This window comes from Pristiophorus japonicus, chromosome 17, assembly GCF_044704955.1.
Source record: "Pristiophorus japonicus isolate sPriJap1 chromosome 17, sPriJap1.hap1, whole genome shotgun sequence".
NCBI classification, from domain to species: domain Eukaryota; kingdom Metazoa; phylum Chordata; class Chondrichthyes; family Pristiophoridae; genus Pristiophorus; species Pristiophorus japonicus.
Window position 1 is genome coordinate 55,796,431 of NC_091993.1, and position 21,359 is coordinate 55,817,789.

Sequence of the window (21,359 nt, forward strand, 5' to 3'; positions counted from 1 at the left end):
GATTGCGCGTATAGAAAGGATACCTCGCCATGATGATGCTTTCCTGCGGTTTAAAGTGGTTCCGAACCAGCGTACACAATTCATCATAAGTCTTATCCATTGGTCGAGTCAGTGAGAGTAGATTCTTGACAAGGCCATAAATCTTTGACCCACAAACGGTGAGGAGAGCCGCCCTGCGCTTAATTGCGTTATCAGTTCCTTCCAATCCCTTGGCTACGAAGTACTGGTCGAGGCGACCAGTGAAATCCTCCCAATCATCCCCTTCCATGAATCTCTCCAAAATTCCAACAGACATGGTTGCGTGAAAGTTCGTATTTTTAACTCATTGCCAATTGTTAAATATCGAATAATTCTACGAGGCTAAGTACGGTGAGTTAGTTCAGGCATGACCTTACTCCAGTTTATTTATTCTCAAAGTGAGGATTCAACATGGCTGCCAACATTATATACATGGCTTGCACATGTCTGCCAGTGACCATTAGGACTCAGACAGTCGCGCCCTCTGGTGGCAAGTAAAACCCAGTTAACATAAGTAACAGGGAGGATCACATATTCATTTTTGTTTGATAAAGTAGATTTCTTTCTGGTATATCAGCAGTTTTTCTGATGCATTCATTCTTGTTGCAGTTTAGATTTAATCTTTAGCTTTGGAAGACATTTGCAAGATGTTTATTTGCCAGCCGAGGCTCAGTGGGTAACACTCCTCTGAGTCAGAAGGTTGTGGGTTCAAATCCCACTTCAGTGACTTGAGCACAAATTCTAGGCTGACACTCCAGTGTAATGCTGAGGGAGTGCCGCACTGTCAGAGGGGCAGTACTGAGGGAGCGCTGCATTGTCAGAGGAGCAGTACTGAGGGAGAGCTGCACTGTCAGAGGGGCAGTACTGAGGGAGTGCTGCACTGTCGGAGGGGCAGTACTGAGGGAGTGCTGCACTGTCGGAGGGGCAGTACTGAGGGAGTGCTGCACTGTCGGAGGGGCAGTACTGAGGGAGTGCTGCACTGTCGGAGGGGCAGTACTGAGGGAGCGCCATACTGTCAGAGGGGCAGTACTGAGGGAGTGCCGCAGTGTCGGAAGGACAGTACTGAGGGAGTGCTGCACTGTCGGAAGGGCAGTACTGAGGGAGTGTTGCACTGTTGGAGGGGCAGTACTGAGGGAGTGCTGCACTGTCGGAGGGGCAGTACTGAGGGAGCGCCATACTGTCAGAGGGGCAGTATTGAGGGAGTGCTGCAGTGGACAGTACTGAGGGAGTGCTGCACTGTCGGAGCGGCCGTACTGAGGGAATGCTGCAGTGTCGGAGGGTAGTACTGAGGGAGCACCGCACAGTTCGAGAGGCTGTCTTTCGGATGAGACGTTAAAGCGAGGCCCCGTCTGCCTCTCAGGATGTAAAAGAGCTCAGGGCACACTGGCAGGGAGCGGGGGCGTTCTCCCCGGTGCACTGTGTGTGGGGAGGGAGGGTGCATTGTGACCTCCAGCCCAGCAGAGGGCGCGGGGGTTGGTGAGTCGGGGCCGGGGGTCAGGGGTCAGGGTTCGGGGTGGGCCGGACGCTCCTTGCTGAGGTGAGCTGTAGTGTCAGGGCTGGGCTGCCCGTGAGGGGGGAGCGGGGGTGCAGCGAGGGGCTGCCGGGGGCCGGCTTTAAACACCGGGCCCACGGGTCCCCGGGGGAGGGGCACTGGGGGGGGGAGGGGGGCCCGGGGGGAGGTGGGGGGAGGAGTGGGCCCCGGGGGGGGAGGGCCCCAGGGAGGGGGAGTGGGCCCGGAGGGGGCGGGAGTGGGCCCCGGGGGGGGAGGGGGAGTGGGCCCCGGGGGGGGGTTAGTGGGCCCTGGGTGGGGGGAGTGGGCCCCGGGGGGGGAGTGGGCCCTGGGGGGGGGGGTGGGTTCCGAGGACCCCCTAGTTCCGGGTGGGCCTCACTCCCCCCCCGGCCTCTCACTGTGCAGGGATCAGTCGCTCGCACTCAGCCCCAAGCAGGCAGAAATAAAGGGGGAATATCCCCACAGTCTTTGGACGCAGGGTGGGACCCGTAGCCCAGGCTGAGCAGGTCAGGGAGCCTGTGGTCAGGGAGCAGGCTAGGCTGGGGAGACAGGGGGCCCTGGGGAGCCTGGGGTCAGGGAGTAGGGTCAGGCGGAGGCCTGGGCTCAGGGAGCAGGCCGCGTGGGCCCACACCTGCTGCCTACAATGAGTGTGAGGGGTAGACGCCTGTCTGAGGTAGCGCTGTCAATCCCCCCACGCCCCCTCGGCAGGAGGTGAGGGCAGGGACCCCTCTAACCTGTTCACTCCCCGGGAACAGAGGCAGCAGAAGATGGTGCCATTGAATGAACGTGGGGCGAGAAATGTGATTTGTGCAGCCCCTGATTGTATGTTCCAGACGGGCGTTAATGTGTCTTGAATGGTTTACCGCCCGGCTGTACAGATTGTAGCGCCCCGCTGGGAAATTTGGTTCAGGTTTACCGGTGGCACAAATCACTACCGCCTCGCCGGCTAACTTCAGTCCGATCCTAAGGTTAGGACGCGTGCAACCACCCGCTAACGCCCCGCTCGCTAAATGAGGTGTGTCCACCGCTGAACACGCCGGAGAAACCAGGCGGTCCCACCTTCTGTAGGCAACACCTGGAGGATATTTGAAGGGAGGAGCAACTGTTTTAATCGGAGGTCACAGTGAGTGCAACGTTTCGACAGCACGGTGCGTTAACCTCGTATTTTGCCGCAGCAGGTTTATCTGACCTTACAGGTTCCCAACAACTTGAGTTTGAGAGTTCAATGGGGGCATTACTAACACACCAGCGTCACCTTCTACATGCTCTTGTTAGGCGGCATCAAGACCTGGCCTCTCCTCCTCCAGCACGTGGTGAGCACAATGGCTGTGGCCTCTCTGACCTCTCTGACCTCTCCTCCTTCCACAAAATGGACCTCTGACCTTCCCAATGCCTGCCCCTAGCCAGGCCACGGATCACTTACCATCTCACCGAAGGCACTGTTCAGCACCAAGCTTACAGTCCGCATCTCGCCGTCGGCAACTAGGCCCATACAGCAGTGCCTGGTCTCTAGTCGTCTTGGACCCCCTTGCCACTGGACCAAGACCTTTCTCTGCTAAGCCCATGTGGTAGCCGATGTGCAACGGCCATCCCATCTTAAAAGAACTCAGGCACAGACATCTTCCACCCCCCCCACCCTCGGCCCACGACTGAGGAGACCCCGTAGACGTCAGGACAGGAGACCTTACCCCCCCCCCACAGGTTTACCGGGAGCAACACTCATACCTCGACATGTCGGGGAGCAGAGTGGCAGAAGGCTGCGCTTCCGAAAGGAGGTCGTTACAGAGATACACCATCTCCTACAGGCAGACCTGCAGCCTGACATCGGCACCAGGACCGCACTGCACGTCCCAGTGAAGGTCACTGTGGCGCTGGCCTTCTCTGCCTCTGGCTCCTTCCAGGCTGCATCATGGGACATATGCAGTGTCTCTCAATTCGCTGCATCCGCGATGTGACACAGGCTCTGTACAGACAGAGAATGGACTTTATAACCTTCCCAATGAGCAGGGATAAACAGGATGAGCGGACATGTGGGTTTGCCAGGATAGCAGACTTCCCAATGGTTCAAGGAGCAATTGACTGCCCACGCGTGGCCTTGTGAGCACCATTGCAGAATGCCAAGGTGTTCCGAAACAGAAAGGGATACCACTCCCTGAATGTGCAGCTGATGTGCGACCACACGCAGCACATCCTGGCAGTGAATGCCCACTAACCTGGCAGTGTATCCTGGCAGCGAATGCCCACTAACCTGACAGTGTATTCTGGCAGTGAATGCCCACTAACCTGGCAGTGAACGCCTGCTAACCTGTCAGTGTATCCTGGCAGTGAATGCCCTCTATCCTGGCAGCGTATGCCTGCTAACCTGGCAGTGAATGCCCGCTAACCTGGCAGTGAATGCCCACTATCCTGTCAGTGTATCCTGGCAGTGAATGCCCTCTATCCTGGCAGCGTATGCCCGCTATCCTGGCAGTGAATGCCTGCTAACCTGGCAGTGAATGCCCACTATCCTAACAGTGCATCCTGGCAGTGAATGGCCGCTAACCTGGGAGCGCACATGCGCTAATCCTGCGTAAGCGCCAATGTGCAATGAATGTTTGAGCCACCACGGGAAACATAGAAACATAGAAAATAGGTGCAGGAGCAGGCCATTCGGCCCTTCGAGCCTGCACCGCCATTCAATAAGATCATGGCTGATCATTCCTTCAGTACCCCTTTCCTGCTTTCTCTCCATACCCCTTAACCCCCTAAACCGTAAGGGCCATATCTAACTCCCTCTTGAATACATCCAATGAACTGGCATCAACAACTCTCTGCAGCAGGGAATTCCACAGGTTAACAACTCTCTGAGTGAAGAAGTTTCTCCTCATCTCAGTCCTAAATGGCTTACCCCTTATCCTTAGACTATGTCCCCTGGTTCTGGACTTCCCCAACATTGAGAACATTCTTCCCGCATCCAACCTGTCCAGTCCTGTCAGAATCTTATATGTTTCTATAAGATCCCCTCTCATCCTTCTAAACATCAGTGAATAAAGGCCCAGTTGATCCAGTCTCTCCTCATATGTCAGCCCAGCCATCCCTGGAATCAGTCTGGTGAACCTTCGCTGCACTCCCTCAATAGCAAGAACGTCCTTCCTCAGATTAGGAGACCAAAACTGCAAACAATATTCCAGGTGAGGCCTCACCAAGGCCCTGTACAATTGCAGTAAGACCTCCTATATTCAAATCCCCTAGCTATGAAGGCCAACATGCCATTTGCCTTCTTTACCGTCTGCTGTACCTGCATGTCCACTTTCAGTGACTGATGAACCATGACACCCAGGTCTCGTTGCACCTCCCCTTTTTCTAGGGAAGGGCACGGCTGGCTGCTCAGGGACAAAAGATACGGCCTAGCCACCTGGCTAAAGACCCCCCTCCACAACCCCACCACACAAGCAGAGCATCGCTATAACGACAACCGTGCGGCCAGCCACAACATCATCGAGCAGACAATGGGGGTGCTCAAGCAGCATTTCCGATGCCTGGACTGCTCTGGAGGCAGCCTGCAATACTCCCCTCAATGGGTGTCGCTATTCATGGTGGTGTGCTGCATGCTGCACAACTTGGCCATCATGAGGGGCCCTGCATTGCCCATGGGGATTGCAGGCCCACCTCAGGAGGAGGAGGGCGAAGAAGAGGAAGAGGAGCCGGCCAAGGCCCCGAATGGCCAGCCAGATGAGGAGGAGGAGTAGCCATGGTGGAGGCACCCTGGCAATGGTGCCGGTGTGAGGGCTACACGTCAGCGGCTGATAATGCACGGCTTGTCTTGACTGGAGGAGCTGAGGGAAGTTGACACTGTGTGCTACGATAATGGCACATCTCCGTGAAATGGCACATTAATGCACGACGGGAATGTAAACAGTCAAATGAACATTTTATTAACGGCATCAAAAGTCTTGCCTCAAACAGCACAACAACCCCTCACCAGCAACAAATAAAACGTTTAACAAATGCCCCTTGAAACAGCATAACTCACAATCAACCAGCACTATCTGTACAATCGCCCCGGCCATTTGTAGTTCCACACCAGCGTCCATGTGCGATATTAGGTCCCGACCTATACACCAATAGCAGGCATCAAACAACAGCAACGAGAGATTTACAATGATATTTACAGGGTGAGTACATCTGTCCATGGTGGCCAAAGTCTTTATTGAGACTTGCTCTCCAATTTACCAGCCCTTTCCTTAACCCCCCTCCCACGCATATTGCTCCTCCTTAATGGGGCTGCAGCAAGGCTGCTTGAGGGTTGCTGTGTCTGTGAGGCAGACACTACAGATAGCCAATCAGGAGCTCTTGGCCCAGCTCTGGGCCTGGAAGGGCCTGCAGTCTCGGATGGCTGGGGTGTAGACCGTGGCAGGTGCAAAGGCAGTGGTGGGAGCTGGAGTGCTGTCATCCTGAGAGGGGACAGCACCTTCCATTTCCAGCGACCCACTGCCACTCCCCCGGGGCGGAGCCTCAACATCGGGAGCAATCTGTGGGAGCACACATTGCTGGCCTGCTTCAGTACCGTCACTTCCCCGTCAGACAGAGGGTGGCAGCAGTCAGTTCGATGTGGAGGGCTCACGGGCAGGCTGCTGCGCTTCTGGCTCATTATCTGTAAGCACAAAGCAACACAACTGTGGATAGCAGCAGGGGAGGGACAGGGAGGGAAGAATGAGGGGGCATTGGACATTTATATGTAAAGGGGGTAGGGCTTGTGGTATCGAGGGTAAAGGATCTCACATAAAACGCAAAGGGCATTAACACACCGTCGCTGTCCCAGGGGGTCTCAGCTTTGCCGACCGCTCCCGCACCCACTGTGTGCCCATGAGGGCGGGCACTCGCTTCTCCACCTCCGTGAGGTCCTGGAGATCAGGCTCCCCTCTCTGGTACACTGCTGCTGGTGTGAGCCAGTTGCAACTGCAATAACAGACAAGAAGGTGTGAGTGAGCGCAGCTCACGGTGTGCCACATGTTGAATAGCTGCTACTGTATGAAGTGTGCAGATCTCCAGGTGATTCTACGAGGCTGCACAGAGTGGCTGTGTGAACAGTGGGATCAGGTGACAACGATGGATGGATGAAGGATGAGGCTGGAGTGTTGCAAATGCATATCAGGAGCGAAAGGGTAGTGCGAGGAGGGGTCAGGCTGAGTCGGGAACAGGGTCAGTGACGATTGGATGGCCAGGGCATGGCTGCTGAACTGAGCCTGAACTCTTATGGTGTCTTCACCAACGAAGACCATGGGCTGGTACACATCGTGCAGGAGCAGGTACTGCGCAGCCTGTACATTGTGTGAGTCAGTGAGCTTCACATTATGGCATGGCAACGTTAATAGAAAGGTTACTCACCCTGACGTCGTTGAACTTCTTGCGCCATTGTGTCGCGGTTCTGGCCTAGTGTTCCTGGCGGGGACGTGCTGGGTCCCTCCCTGCGGGAGACTCCAAGAGCTGACTTCCTTCCACTGAAAGGTTGCAGCACCTTCCAGCACCTTTCCACTGCCTCCATTAATAGTGTAGTAGCATTAGGCCGTGCCTGGGGTCGAGGATGACCCGCTTCCACTCATGCCTCAGGCAAGAAGCGGTGAGCATGCCGGCGAGCATATTGCTCCTCCATTTTGCTGCTCTGAGCAGACTGAGCAGTTGGAGTTGCGCAAGTGCACACTTACCTTTCCTCACCTTGAACAATGGGCTGTCCACGGGATGTACAGCGGCCTTCGCACCAAGCAAATTCCTTCGGGAAATTCACGGCTGAGATTTTCAGTTCCACCGCCCTTGGAGATTTGTGCAACGACTGATTTGGGGCACAGAAACCGAATTTCGCAGCAGGCGCACAAACTTTCCGAGGGCGCTGTAGTTACCGCCCCGACAGGATTAACACCCCAAAATGGGCGGTACTGAATTTCCATATTGCCCCGGAGACTGTCATAGCCTGTCGTACAGCCTGTGTGACCCAGGCCCTCACCCTCACCCTCGCCCTGGCCAATCCCTGTCACGGCACCTACCCCACACTGGCTTCTTCGTTCTTCTATAACCAGGAGCAGCAATATTGGAAGGACGTGTACTTCTATCGTGCCCTTCATCACCTCAGGTCTTCCCAAGCGCTTTACAGCCAATGAAGCACTTTGGAAGTGTAGTCACTGTTGCAATGTGGGAAATGTTGCAGCCAAATTGTGCACAGCAAGCTCCCACACGCAGCATGTTCCTCCTTAGGCTGTGGGCGTCGCTGGCAAGGCCGGCATTTATTGCCCATCCCCCATTGTCCCTTGAGAAGGTGGTGGTGAGCCGCCTTCTTGAACCGTTGCAGTCCGTGTGGTGAAGGTGCTCCCACAGTGCTGTTAGGGAGGGAGTTCCAGGATTGTGACCCAGCGACGATGAAGGAACGGCGATATATTTCCAAGTCAGGATGGTGTGTGACTCGGAGGGGAACGTGGAGGTGGTGGTGTTCCCATGCGCCTGCTGTCCTTGTCATTCTAGGCGGTAGAGGTCGCGGGTTTGGGAGGTGCTGTCGAAGAAGCCTTGGCGAGTTGCAGCAGTGCATCCTGTAGATGGTACACACTGCAGCCACGGTGCGCCGGTGGTGGAGGGAGTGAATGTTGAAGGTGGTGGATGGGGTGCCGATCAAGCGGGCTGCTTGTCCTGGATGGTGTCGAGCTTCTTGAGTGTTGTTGGAGCTGCACTCATCCAGGCAAGTGGAGAGTATTCCATCACACTCCTGACTTGTGCCTTGTAGATGGTGGAAAGGCTTTGGGGAGTCAGGAGATGAGACACTCGCTGCAGAATACCCAGCCTCTGACCTGCTCTTGTTGCCACAGTGTTTATGTGGCTGGTCCAGTTAAGTTTCGAGTCAATGGTGATCCCCAGGATGTTGATAATGGGGGATTCGGCGATGGTAATGTTGTTGAATGTCAAGGGGAGGTAGTTAGACTCTCGCTTGTTGGAGATAGTCATTGCCTGGCACTTGTGTGGCACAAATGTTACTTGCCACTTATCAGCTCAAGCCTGAATGTTGTCCAGGTCTTGCTGCATGCGGGCACAGACTGCTTCATTATCTGAGGAGTTGTGAATAGAACTGAACACTGTGCAATCATCAGTGAACATCCCCACTTCTGACCTAATGATGGAGGGAAGGTCATTGATGAAACAGCTGAAGATGGTTGGGCCTAGGACACTGCCCTGAGGAACTCCTGCAGCGATGTCCTGGGGCTGTGATGAGTGACCTCCAACCAACACAACCATCTTTCTTTGTGCTGGGTATGACTCCAGCCAGTGGAGAGTTTTCCCCTGATTCCCATTGACTTCAGTTTTACTCGGGCTCCTTGATGCCACACTCGGTCAAATGCTGCGTTGATGTCGAGGGCAGTCACTCTCACCTCACCTCTGGAATTCAGCTCTTTTGTCCATGTTTGGACCAAGGGTGTATTGAGGTCTGGAGCCGAGTGGTCCTGGCGGAACCCAAACTGAGGATTAGTGAGCAGGTTATTGGTGAGCAAGTGCCGCTTGATAGCACTGTCGATGACACCTTCCATCACTTTGCTGATGATTGAGAGTAGACTGATGGGGCGGTAATTGGCCGGATTGGATTTGTCCTGCTTTTTGTGGACAGGACATACCTGGGTAGTTTTCCACATTGTCGGGTCGATGCCAGTGTTGTAGCTGTACTGGAACAGCTTAGCTAGAGGCACGGCTAGTTCTGGAGCACAAGTCTTCAGCACGACAGCCAGGATGTTGTCGGGACCCATAGCCTTTGCTGTATCCAGTGCGCTCAGCCGTTTCTTGATATCACATGGGGTGAATCGAATTGGCTGAAGACTGGCTTCTGTGATGGTGGGGACCTCAGGAGGAGGCCGATATGGATCATCCACTCAGCACTTCTGGCTGAAGATAGTTGTAAACACTTCAGCCATGTTTTTTGCATACACGTGCTGGGCTCTGCCATCATTGAGGATGGGGATATTCATGGAGCCTCCTCCTCCGGTTAGTTGTTTAATTGTCCACCACCATTCATGACTGGATGTGGCAGGGCTACAGAGCTTTGATCTGATCCGTCGATTGTTGGATCGCTTAGCTCTGTCTATAGCATGCTGTTTCCGCTGTTTAGCATGCATGTAGTCCTGTGTTGTAGCTTCCCCAGGTTGGCACCTCATTTTTAGATACACCTGATGCTGCTCCTGGCATGCTCTTCTGCCCCCCTCTTGAACTAGGGTTGATCCCCGGGCTTATGGTAATGGTAGAATGAGGGATATGCCGGGCCATGAGGTTACAGATTGTGGTGGAATACAATTCTGCTGCTGCTGATGGCCCACAGCGCCTCATGGATGCCTAGTTTTGAGCTGCTAGCTTTGGTCTGATTCTATCCCATTTAGCACGGTGGTAGTGCCACACAACACGATGGAGGTGTCAGGACTTCATCTCCACAAGGACTGTGTGGTGATCACTGCTACCAATGCTGTCATGGACAGATGCATCTGCGACAGGTAGATTGGTGAGGATGAGGTCAAGTATGTTTTTCCCTCGTGTTGGTTCTCTCACCACCTGCCGCAGGCCCAGTCTGGCAGCTATGTCCTTCAGGACTCGGCCAGCTCGGTCAGTAGTGGTGCTACCGAGCCACTCCTGCTGATGGATATTGAAGTCCCCCGCCCAGAGTACATTCTGTGCCCTTGTTACCCTCAGTGCTTCTTCCAAGTGGTGTTCAACATGGAGGAGTACTGATTCATCAGCTGAGGGAGGGCGGTAGGTGGTAATCAGCAGGAGGTTTCCTTGCCCATGTTTGATCTGAAGCCATGAGACTTCATGGGATCCAGAGTCAATGTTGAGGACTCCCAGGGCCACTCCCTCCCGACTGTATCCCACTGTGCCGTCACCTCGGGTGGGTCTGCCCTGTCGGTGGGACAGGACATACCCAGGGATGGTGATGGAGGAGTCTGGGACATTATAATTCAGTATAATTCTGTGAGTATGACTATGTCAGGATGTTGCTTGCCTAGTCTGTGGGACAGCGCTCCCAATTCTTGCACAATCCCCAGATGTTAGTGGGGAGGACTTTGCCGGGTCGACTGGGCTGTGTGTGCCGTTGTCGTGTCCAAAGCCGGGGCCGAGTTCTATGCCGGGTGGTCCGGCCAGGTTTATTCTTATTCTTTCTTGTAGCGGTTGTGTACAACTGAGTGTCTCGCTGGGCCATGTCAGAGGGCAGTTAAGAGTCAACCACATTGCTATGAGTCTGGAGTCACCTATAGGCCAGACCGGGTAAGGACGGCAGATTTCCTTCCCTGAAGGATATTCGTGAACCAGACGGGCTTTTACGACAATCCGATGGTTTCATGGTCACCATTACTGATACTAGCTTTTTATCCCTGATTTTTTCATTTTATGAACTGAATTTAAATTCCACAACTGCCAGGGTGGGATTTGAATTCAAGTCTCTGGATTACTAGTCCTGTAATTTAACCACTGTGCTACCGTTCCCTAAATCCAGATTTAAAAAACTGAATTCACGTTCCATGTTGGGATTTGAGCTCATATTCTTCGGACTATTAATCCAGGCCTCTGGACCACTAGTCTGGTTGACTATTACAGAGAATATCTGCTGCACAGAGCACTGCGCACAGAGCTGGGAGAGTCTACTAAATGGAGCGGTTTGCTAGACAGAGTGGCAATGACTATTTGGTGTGAGTGGGAATTCACAAGTAAGTACTGTTTAGTGAGTTGAAATCATCCTGAAATTTATAGAATCATAGAACTGTTACAGCACAGAAGGAGGCCGTTCGGCCCGTCGAGCCCGTGCCGGCTCTCTGCAAGAACACCTCAGCCAGTCCCACTCCCCGCTGATGGGGACAATCACCTTTCTCCTCTCAACAAACCCCGATTCAACAGACAGACACCTTGGATAAGTTTCAATCACTTTAATTCCACCACGTGAAGGGGGAGCATCTCACTTCTCAGAGGATCTCCATCGAGCTGTTCAAATTGCACCTTGATTATACAGAGTTTAGCACATGGACAGACCTTAACAGTGATGTGATTGGTTGTACCAACGCATGATCAAATACCCATTTGTTCCCTTCTTCCAGTGTCACTCGCTTTATATTGTTATATTGCTCCCTTGAGCCCAAGGTCAACAAGTGGTTATCTTGTGTACGTACAGTTTTAAGCATATCTTCAACGAGTGGTCATCTTGTGGCTCTATGCGTACGTGCAGTTTTAAGCATACTTTCTGTTTAGCCAGCTCAGGGCCTACATAATAAGCAGATAACATCTTTGATAATCGATCTTGCTCTTGCAATCCCCCCTTTTGGCCCTTGGCTATATAGGCCAAGATAGGCCAATGTGCCGTCCCCTCATTATTTCATCCAAAGGGAAAGTGATATTGTCAGCTTAATCCGTCCGTCTGGGTTGCCAAGCCCTTACTTTCGGGTGGCTTCTCGTATCTCTTTCCCTTTACACACCATTTACCTGTTTTACAGATTTTTCCTTAGATAATAAAAGTTTAGTTTCTTCCAAAGCTTTTATAGGGGCCTGAGATATGACTTTCCTCGCCCGTGGTTTACATCTCCAACATAATTCAATCAACAATACCATCAAAACCACACATTGCACAATCACCAATACATGGGATATTATTCTTATCCAGGGGCGCACCTGCACGTTTAGTCCAAAGTTCCAAAGCCTTGTATACCAGGGTTAGTTTGCCAACATTTCTTTAGTGTCCTTCTGGAGTTTGTCGATCTTCTTCATCAGGATGATGTACTTCTGCCATTGTTCATGGATGTCCTGTTCCAGCTTAGTGTGTTCTTCACTAAGTCTGGGTATATGTCTTCCTTGTGGTTCCTCGAAACCTTTATACCTTAACCTTGGTTCTGTCTTCACAAAGGAAGACACAAATAACCTTCCCGATGTACTAGGGGTCCGAAGGTCTCGTGAGAAGGAGGAACTGAAGGATATCCTTATTAGGCGGGAAATTGTGTTAGGGAAATTGACGGGATTGAAGGCCAATAAATCCCAGGGCCTGATAGTCTACATCCCAGAGTACTTAAGAAGTGGCCCTAGAAATAGTGGATGCATTGGTGATAATTTTCCAACAGTCTATCGACTCTAGATCAGTTCCTATGGACTGGAGGGCTGCTAATGTAAGACCACTTTTTAAAAAAGGAGGGAGAGAGAAAACAAGTAATTATAGGCCAGTTAGCCTGACATCAGTAGTGGGGAAAATGTTGGAATCAATCATTAAGGATGAAATAGCAGCACATTTGGAAAGCAGTGACAGGATTGGTCCAAGTCAGCATGGATTTATGAAGGGGAAATCATGCTTGACAAATCTTCTGGAATTTTTTGAGGGTGTAACTAGTAGGGTGGACAAGGGAGAACCAGTGGATGTGGTGTATTTGGACTTTCAAAAGGCTTTTGACAAGGTCCCACACAAGAGATTGGTGTGCAAAATCAAAGCACATGGTATTGGGGGTAATGTACTGACATGGATAGAGAACTGGTTGGCAGACCGGAAGCAGAGAGTCGGGATAAACGGGTCCTTTTCAGAATGGCAGGCAGTGACTAGTGGAGTGTCGCAGGGCTCAATGCTGGGACCCCAGCTCTTTACAATATATATTAACGATTTGGATGATGAAATTGAGTGTAATATCTCCAAGTTTGCAGATGACATTAAACTGGGTGGCAGTGTGAGCTGTGAGGAGGATGCTAAGAGGCTGCAGGGTGATTTGGACAGGTTAGGCGAGTGGGCAAATACATGGCAGATGCAGTACAATGTGGATAAATGTGAGGTTATCCACTTTGGGGGCAAAAACAGGAAGGCAGATTATTATCTGAATTGCGGCAGATTAGGAAAAGGGGAGGTGCAGCGAGACCTGGGTGTCATGATTCATCAGTCATTGAAGGTTGGCTTGCAAGTACAGCAGGCGGTGAAGAAGGCAAATGGTATGTTGACCTTCATAGCAAGGGGATTTGAGTATAGGAGCAGGGAAGTCTTACTACAGTTGTACAGGGCCTTGGTGAGGCCCCACCTGGAATATTGTGTTCAGTTTTGGTCTCCTAATCTGAGGAAGGAAGTTCTTGCTATTGAGGGAGTGCAGCAAAGGTTCACCAGACTGATTCCTGGGATGGCAGGACTGACATATGAGGAGAGACTGGATCGACTGGGCCGGTATTCACTGGCGTTTAGAAGGATGAGAGGGGATCTCATAGAAACATATAAAATTCTGATGGGACTGGACAGGTTAGATGCAGGAAGAATGTTCCCGATGTTGGGGAAGTCCAGAACCAGGGGACATAGTCTTAGGATAAGGGGTAAGCCATTTAGGACTGAGATGATGAGGAACTTCTTCACTCAGAGAGTTGTTAACCTATGGAATTCCCTACCGCAGAGATTTGTTGATGCCAGTTCATTGGATATATTCAAGAGGGAGTTATTTATGACCTTTATGGCTAAAGGGTTCAAGGGGTATGGAGAGAAAGCAGGAATGGGGTACTGAAGGAATGATCAGCCATGATCTTATTGAATGGTGGTGCAGGCTCGAGGGGCCGAATGGCCTACTCCTGCACCTATTTTCTATGTTTCTAATACCCTGCTTTGATAGTGACGGACTCTCCTTTCAATTCCGGATATATGATATATCCCTGAATATCGACAACTTCTTTTGGCACATAACAGAAGTCGGTGGTCATGATAGGGCAGTGGGTAACTCCCCCTCACCATCATGTTTGACCGCCGTGGTGCTCACACACCATGCTCCCTTTCCTTGTGCGGCTGCAGTCATTTCGGAGTCCAGTGTCAGCGGTGTGACACTCAACACACATCCTTCTGTTCGGCAGTCATTGTTATCGAGGTCTGGATGCTCTCGGGATAAAACAACTTGATTATTCTTATGACAATCTTTAATATAGACACCTTTGGTATTGTTTCCCTTTTTAATTACATACTGGTGCAATTCGTGATACCTCACATGGGTCTGATTCCTTATTTCTCCTATATTGCTTACTTGGTACAATGTGTTTCCCTTTGTCACGTCCTATTGTGGTATCGATAACACAAACTCTATTATATTCTGAGGTCCGGTTACACACCTGTTCTTAGGGACCCAGGCATGGCTATTCCTCTGGACCTCACAAGCTTGGGTATCATTCTTGCCCAATTTCCAATCAGCAAATACATCATTGGTTATCCAATCCGGCACCTCCCCATTCTGGAGTTGTTCTAGGTTATGTTCTACCGCAGTGAGCATCAAAGCCCCATATCCTGCACAAACTATCTCGGCAGCCATTCTTTTACTCATAGTTTGTCCAGCCTGGTTTACCAAATTTATCATTTTTGCATGGTCCCGCAATGTATGGGCAACTTGTAGCAATTCCCATTCCGCCCCATCCCCTAGCTGGGCCTGCATTTTCTCGTTATCATCGCCCCTTTCCAGTCGTCCTTTTAAGGTCTGTGTGAGGGTGATGGCCTGCTCTTCTATTGTTTGAAGATCTATTGTATTAACCGTCGCAATGCCCGCCGTGTATCCTGCGATCACCATTTCTAATATTCCCCTTTCTCTTCCCGGCTTTCCGGTTTTTGTTCGGCTTTTTTACGTTGAACTTCATAGTCTTGGATTCGGGCCCCTCAAGGGCTCTTAGGGTTAGGTTTTTATATAAGCTTGTAGTTTTCTTACCGCAAAACAGTGGTATCGTTATATCCGTTAGGTTTAAAAATACCATATTTACCCTTTGGCGTACCCCAAAGTGGATTTTGTCTTTAGTTCTTTTTATTACTACGCTTTCCCCCTGTGTCATGTTTGGACATCCTGGGGGTTCTGGGGTCATTGTGGTTGGGGCTATTGTGGTGGTTGGGATCTCTATCTTACACATGAACATTCCCCATAAGAAACCATTACCACATTGTGATTCCCTGATGGGTATGGGGTTGGTCCCCTCTGCCTCTCTGGTGAGGTTACATCTTACCCACACACACTTGTGTGGATTTCCTTGGCCTGAGCTATTCATGCATGTTCATGATTGGTTCTGCCATGAGTGTCCCTTATCCGGGCTTGTCCATTCCACTTCAAGTCGCCCCCTTTGGCATTTTCTGCAAAAGATTGAGTTTGTAATGGAAATATTTCCTTGATAGCTGTCTGGGCAACTTACCGCTGGGTGGTGGTATAAGCTGGGGTTACCCAGTATTCCTCCTACTAGGACTAGGGTTCTGTAAAACACATGTTTTCCCAGTCGTCACTGGTCAGTTAGGGTCTCATGTTACACATAACGTTTTAACTGTGTCCAATGTTTCCACTGTCCGGTTCCGCCTATCGCCACGCACGCGCATATGTCGCTTACCATTATTACCTGGTGAGGGCCTGTCCATTTTGGTGAGAATCCTGGCTTTTCGGGGTTTATTTTTACCATTATCTTGCTCCCAACCTGTGGTATCTTAGCCTTTTGTTCCTTGGTGACAGTTTCCAAGTCTTTCATCACTTGCTGATCCCTGGCGTGTGCCTTCAGATTGTGTAATGTTTACATAATTCCATCACAAATCTGTCACTAGAACCTCACATAATCTCATTGTCCTTCCTGTCATCAGTCCGATGGTCCGGTTTGGGGGTCGCCCTTAACTTCATTAAAACCCGGGACAGCATATCTACCCATCCCTTTCCTGTCTCGTCGATCACCTTGGCCAATGCGTTCTTCAGGGTCCTATTCGCTCGTTCTACTAATCCGGACGATTGTGGATGATAAAGGATATGGAATTTCTGCCTGATTCCCAGTAGGGCACATGCTTGTTTCATTACTTTACCCGTGAAGTATGTACCCTGATCTGAATCTATCTGTAGGGCATTCCCCACCTAGCTATGATTTCTTCTAATATTCTAGCCACCGTCTCAGCTGAGCAACTTCTAGTTGCGAAAGCTTCTACCCATTTTGTGAGTTGATCTATTATAACCAAACAATAAGTTTTTCCCTGGTAATTGGTCAGTGGGCCCATGAAGTCTATCTGCAGGTTTTCCCATGGTTCCTTTGGTCAGGGTTGGTGTCCCATTCTGACCTTTATTTTTCCACCTGGGTTATGCTTTGCGCATGTTAAGCAGTTCCTACAGTAATTTTCTATATCTCTTCCCATTCCCTCCACCACCAGCATCGGGACATTGAACTCGTCATGCTGGTCTTACCTGTATGCCCATACCCGTGGTATATACTCAACAGGTTTTGTCGAATGCACTCTGGGGCTACCACATTACAGTCTTTCCTCCAGATTCCGTCCGTGCCTTGTTTAGCTCCCTGTCTTTTCCATTCATCTTTTTCCTGCTGTAGGGTTGCCTCCTGTACTTTAAGCATTTTTACTTCTTCTGGCCCAAGCGCACAGATGCTTATTTTAACCCGTAGGCCACCTGCTTCTGCCGCTCGCTTAGCTGTCTCATCCGCCCATGCATTCCCTTGCTGATGTCTGTCACTGTTTTTTTTATGGGCTTTGATCTTTATTATTGCACATTCCTGGGGCTGGAGTGAAGTCTTTACCAGTTCCTTAACTATGTTCTTGTGTCGAATTGGTCCTCCCCCCCGATATCATATAACCTCGCCGACTCCAGGCTACCATATAATCGTGGATCACCCCAAACGCGTATCGGCTGTCTGTATATATATTTACCCTTTGCCTTTTGCCGGTTTGAGGGCTTCCGTTAGGGCAACTAATTCAGCCACTTGGGGCCGAGAGGCTTCGAACTGCCCTATTCCCCGTGTTTGCCCTTCACCATCTACTATCACCCACCCTGTTCCGTCTGTAAAGTCCTGTCCCCTCAGTACAGATTCACACGAGGCATGTAGTGAAGTCAAGGTCACTCTGGACCTGCACCTTTATTTCACAGCTCTGGAATGCTGCACTTGCCTGAGACCTGTCCTTATATACCTGTCTCTTGCAAGTGCACCCCTGGTGGTAAGGTATGCTGGTGGTTACAGGTCATATCTTATTACAGTCATGTATAGCATGTTAGGATACAGTTACATATAATAATGTAAGATACATGACATCACCCTCCCCCAAGGTCTTATTGTCTTTATAGGTTCAGTCTCTCAGGTGGTCTATGCTCTCGCATGGAGCATCTGAGTTGTGGTTCAGTTGTTTGCCTTGGTGTCTGTTTTTCTTTGGGTGTGGTTGCTGGTATCTCGCCTGGGCTGTCTGTTTCGATTGGTGTGATTGTTGTTGACTCACCTGGGCTGTCTGTTGGGATTGCCCTTTCCTCATGTTGTTCCCTCTGTCTGTCCACCAGGTGTGGTGCGAGTTCCACATTGTAGTCTGCCTCTGGTTCCGCAGTGTTGTTGGTAAATCTGCTTTTGACTTGGTCTACATGCCTCCTGCATGTTTGGCCATTGTCCATTTATACTACCAGTAGCCTGTTTCCTTCCTTGTCCGTTACTGTCCCTGCAAGCCATTTGGACCCCTGCCATAGTTTAGTACAAACACTTTGTCCCCTATCTCATTCCATCTCCCCCTTGAATTTCTGTCATGGTACTCAGTCAGCTTACGACGCTTTGCCTCAACGATTTCATGCATGTCTGGGAGGATTAATGAGAGGCTTGTTTTTAAAGTCCTTTTCATCAACAGTTGCGCGGGGGGAGTCCCAGTCAATGAGTGCGGACAAGATCTGTATGCCAGCAGCAGTCGCGACAGGCGACCCTGCAGTGTGGGACCTTGGATTTTAAGCATGCCTTGTTTAATGATTTGCACTGCTCTCTCCTCTTGGCCGTTGAAGGCCGGCTTGAACGGTGCCGTCTTGACATGATTTATGCTGTGGTCAATTATAAAGTCTTGGAATTCTGTGCTGGTGAAACACGGACCATTGTCACTGACCAATATGTCAGGGATTCCATGCATTGCAAACATGGTTGCGAGGCTCTCCACAGTGGTGGAGGTTGTGCTCGAGTTTAAAATGGTGCATTCGATCCACTTTGAAAATGCATCAAAACTACAAGGAACATTTTACCCATGAATTGGCCCGCATAGTCTACGTGCACCCGCGACCACAGTTTGGTAGGCCAGGGCCAGGGGCTCAGGGGAGCCTCCCTGGGGCATTGCTGAGTTGGGAACAAATGGTGCACCATCGGACGCAAAACTCCAAGACCGCGTCAATACCAGGCCACCAGACGTGGGATCTGGCTATGGCCTTCATGAGAACGATCCCCGGGTGCTCGTGGTGGAGCTCCCGTACAAATGCCTCTCTGCCTTGCAGAGCCATGACTACTCGGCTGCCCCACATCAGGCAGCTAGCTTGTAGTGATAGCTCATGCATGCGCCTGTGAAAGGATTTGAATTCCTCGGGGCAAGCATCGCGAGCCTCTGCCCAGTCACCGGTTAGGACACATCTTTTTACTAAGGATAACGTGGGGTCGCTGGCCGTCCAGGCTCTGATTTGGCGAGCCGACTTGGGCGAACCTGTGGACTCAAAGGCATTGATTGCCATGACTATATCATAGTCCTGTTCGTCAGACCCTTCCGTGGTCGCCAGGGGTAGCCTGCTGAGCGCGTCGGCGCAGTTGTCTGTGCCTGGTCTGTGCCTTATGGTATAGTCGTAGGGAGCCAGCATGAGTGCCCACAGTTGAATTTGCGCCGAGGCGTTGCCGTTTATTGCCTTGCTCTCAGATAGGAGGGACATGAGGGGCTTGTGGTTGGTTTCTAACGCGAACTTGGCCCCGAAAAGGTATTGGTGCATCTTTTTGACACCGTACACGCACGCGAGCGCCTCCTTCTCTACCATTCCATACCCGCGCTCCGCCCGCGAAAGTGACCTGGAGGCATAAGCTATTTGCCCGCACTATTGACATGTTGTAAAACGCACCCGACCCCATATGCTGACGCATCACATGTGAGAACTAGCTTTTTACCTGGATCAAAGAAAGTCAAAACACTGTTGGAACGCAGAAGGTTGCGTGCCTTATTGAAGGCGCGTTCCTGGGCGTCCCCCCAAAACCAATCGCACCCCTTCCTGAGTAGCACGTGGAGAGGCTCCAGCAGCGTGCTTAAGTTCTGCATAAAGCTCCCAAAGTAATTGAGTAGCCCGAGAAAGGCGCACAGTTCTGAGATATTCCAGGGCCTGGGTGCCAGGCGAATTGTTTCTGTTTTGGACTCTGTTGGGCGGATTCCATCAGCGGCAATCCTTCTGCCCAAAAATTCAACCTCAGGTGCAAGAAAAAGGCACTTGGATTTCTTAACTCGTAGGCCTACCCGATCCAACCGCTTTAGTACTTCCTCCAAATTACGGAGATGGGAGTCGGTGACCCTGCCCGTGATAAGGTCTTGAAATACAACCGTCCCCGGATGGACTTGAGCAGACTCTCCATGTTGTGCTGGAATATAACAGCTGCCGACCTGATGCCGAATGGGCATCGATTGTACATGAAAAGGCCTCGATGTGTGTTGATGGTGGTGAGTAGCTTGGATTCCTCGGTCAATTCTTGCGTCATATACGCAGATGTGAGGTCTAGTTTTGAGAAAAGTTTACCTCCAGCCAATGTGGCAAATAAGTCCTCCGCTCTGGGCAGCGGGTACTGGTCCTGTAGGGAGACTCTGTTCATGGTAGATTTGTAGTCCCCACAGATTCGTACGGATCCATCAGGCTTCATGACTGGGACGATGGGACTTGCCCAGTTGCTAAATTCCACAGGTGATATTAAGCCTTCCCGCAGATGCCTGTCTAGTTCGTATTCAATCTTTTCCCTCATCACATAGGGTACAGCTCTGGCCTTGTGATGGACCGGTCTAGCATCCTGTGTGATGTAGATTTTGACTTTGGCCCATTTGAAAGTGCCCACACCTGGCTGAAAGAGATGTTCAAATCGCTTTAGAACTGTTGAGCAGGAGGTCCGTTCCTCTAATGACATGGCATGGACATCATCCCATTTCCAGTTTAGTTTTGCCAGCCAGCTTCTCCCCAGCAGTGCTGGGGGGTCTCCGGGGACAATCCACAGGGGAAGTGGGTTCACTGTCCCTTTGTGTGTGACAGAGAGCATGGCACTGCCGAGGACTGGTACGGTTTCTTTGGTATAGGTTTGGTGTCGACCCTTGTGAGTTTTGGTCTGTCTCTTTTATGTGGCCACAGTTGTTCAAATTGTTGAGCGCCCATGCGAGATTGACTCGCTCCCATATCCAGCTCCATGTTGACAGGTATCCCATTGAGTAGGACCCTCATCATTATAGGATGTGCAGCTGCTGTCTCTTGCCGGGGGGATGGCCGCGGAGGACACAGAGCTTCTCTAAGGAGCGCTACCACTTCTCCTCTGGTCAGGGGTTGGTTCTCCTCCTGGGACTGCTCTAATTTGTCCGAGTCCCTGTCCTTCTGCCCCTCCCCCTCTTAGCCCAGCATTTCCTCGCTGTATGGCCTAGTTTGTCACAGTTCTGGCACTCCGGCCTTGATTGTCCACCCCTCCCTTGAGCCCCTTTTTTCTGCTGACACTCTCTACTAAAGTGGCCTTTTCCACAATTAAAACAAGTCAAGGGGGCTGTGCGTAGTTTTCCTTCCTCACTCCTTCCTTCCGCAGCTGCTGCCACTGCGGCCGTGTGCGCTTCTACCGTGGCTACTTTCCTTTTCTGAGTAACATCCAGCTCAGACACCCATCTGGACAAGTCGACATCGTTTTGCATTGTGACTAGCCCTGTTTTTAATATGTCTTGGTGTGCAGTACTCAACCGGTCTTTGTATATTTTTAGGAATGCTTGATTATCCCTGGTGGGGTTCAGTATTCCCGAATACGCTTGGAAGCTCAACCATTTCCTCTCTGCGTAGTCATGTGCGAATTCCCCCTTATTATGAGTGACCCCCATGATTATTCCCCAGTTTATGGGTAT

At 51.0% G+C, this 21,359-nt stretch overlaps 1 long non-coding RNA gene across 2 annotated transcripts in view; it reads left to right on the forward strand.

The window, feature by feature from the left end:
• The first annotated feature begins 1,523 nt into the window (after window positions 1-1,523).
• Window positions 1,524-21,359, forward strand: part of LOC139228183 (uncharacterized) — a 28,923-nt gene continuing 9,087 nt past the window's right edge. The window contains exon 1 of one of the 2 annotated variants that reach the window (XR_011587516.1): window positions 1,524-1,555. This is a non-coding gene — a long non-coding RNA (uncharacterized lncRNA). Of the gene's footprint in view, window positions 1,556-1,906; window positions 2,677-21,359 lie in introns of those variants that run through there. The other variant, XR_011587515.1, reaches the window with a different exon arrangement.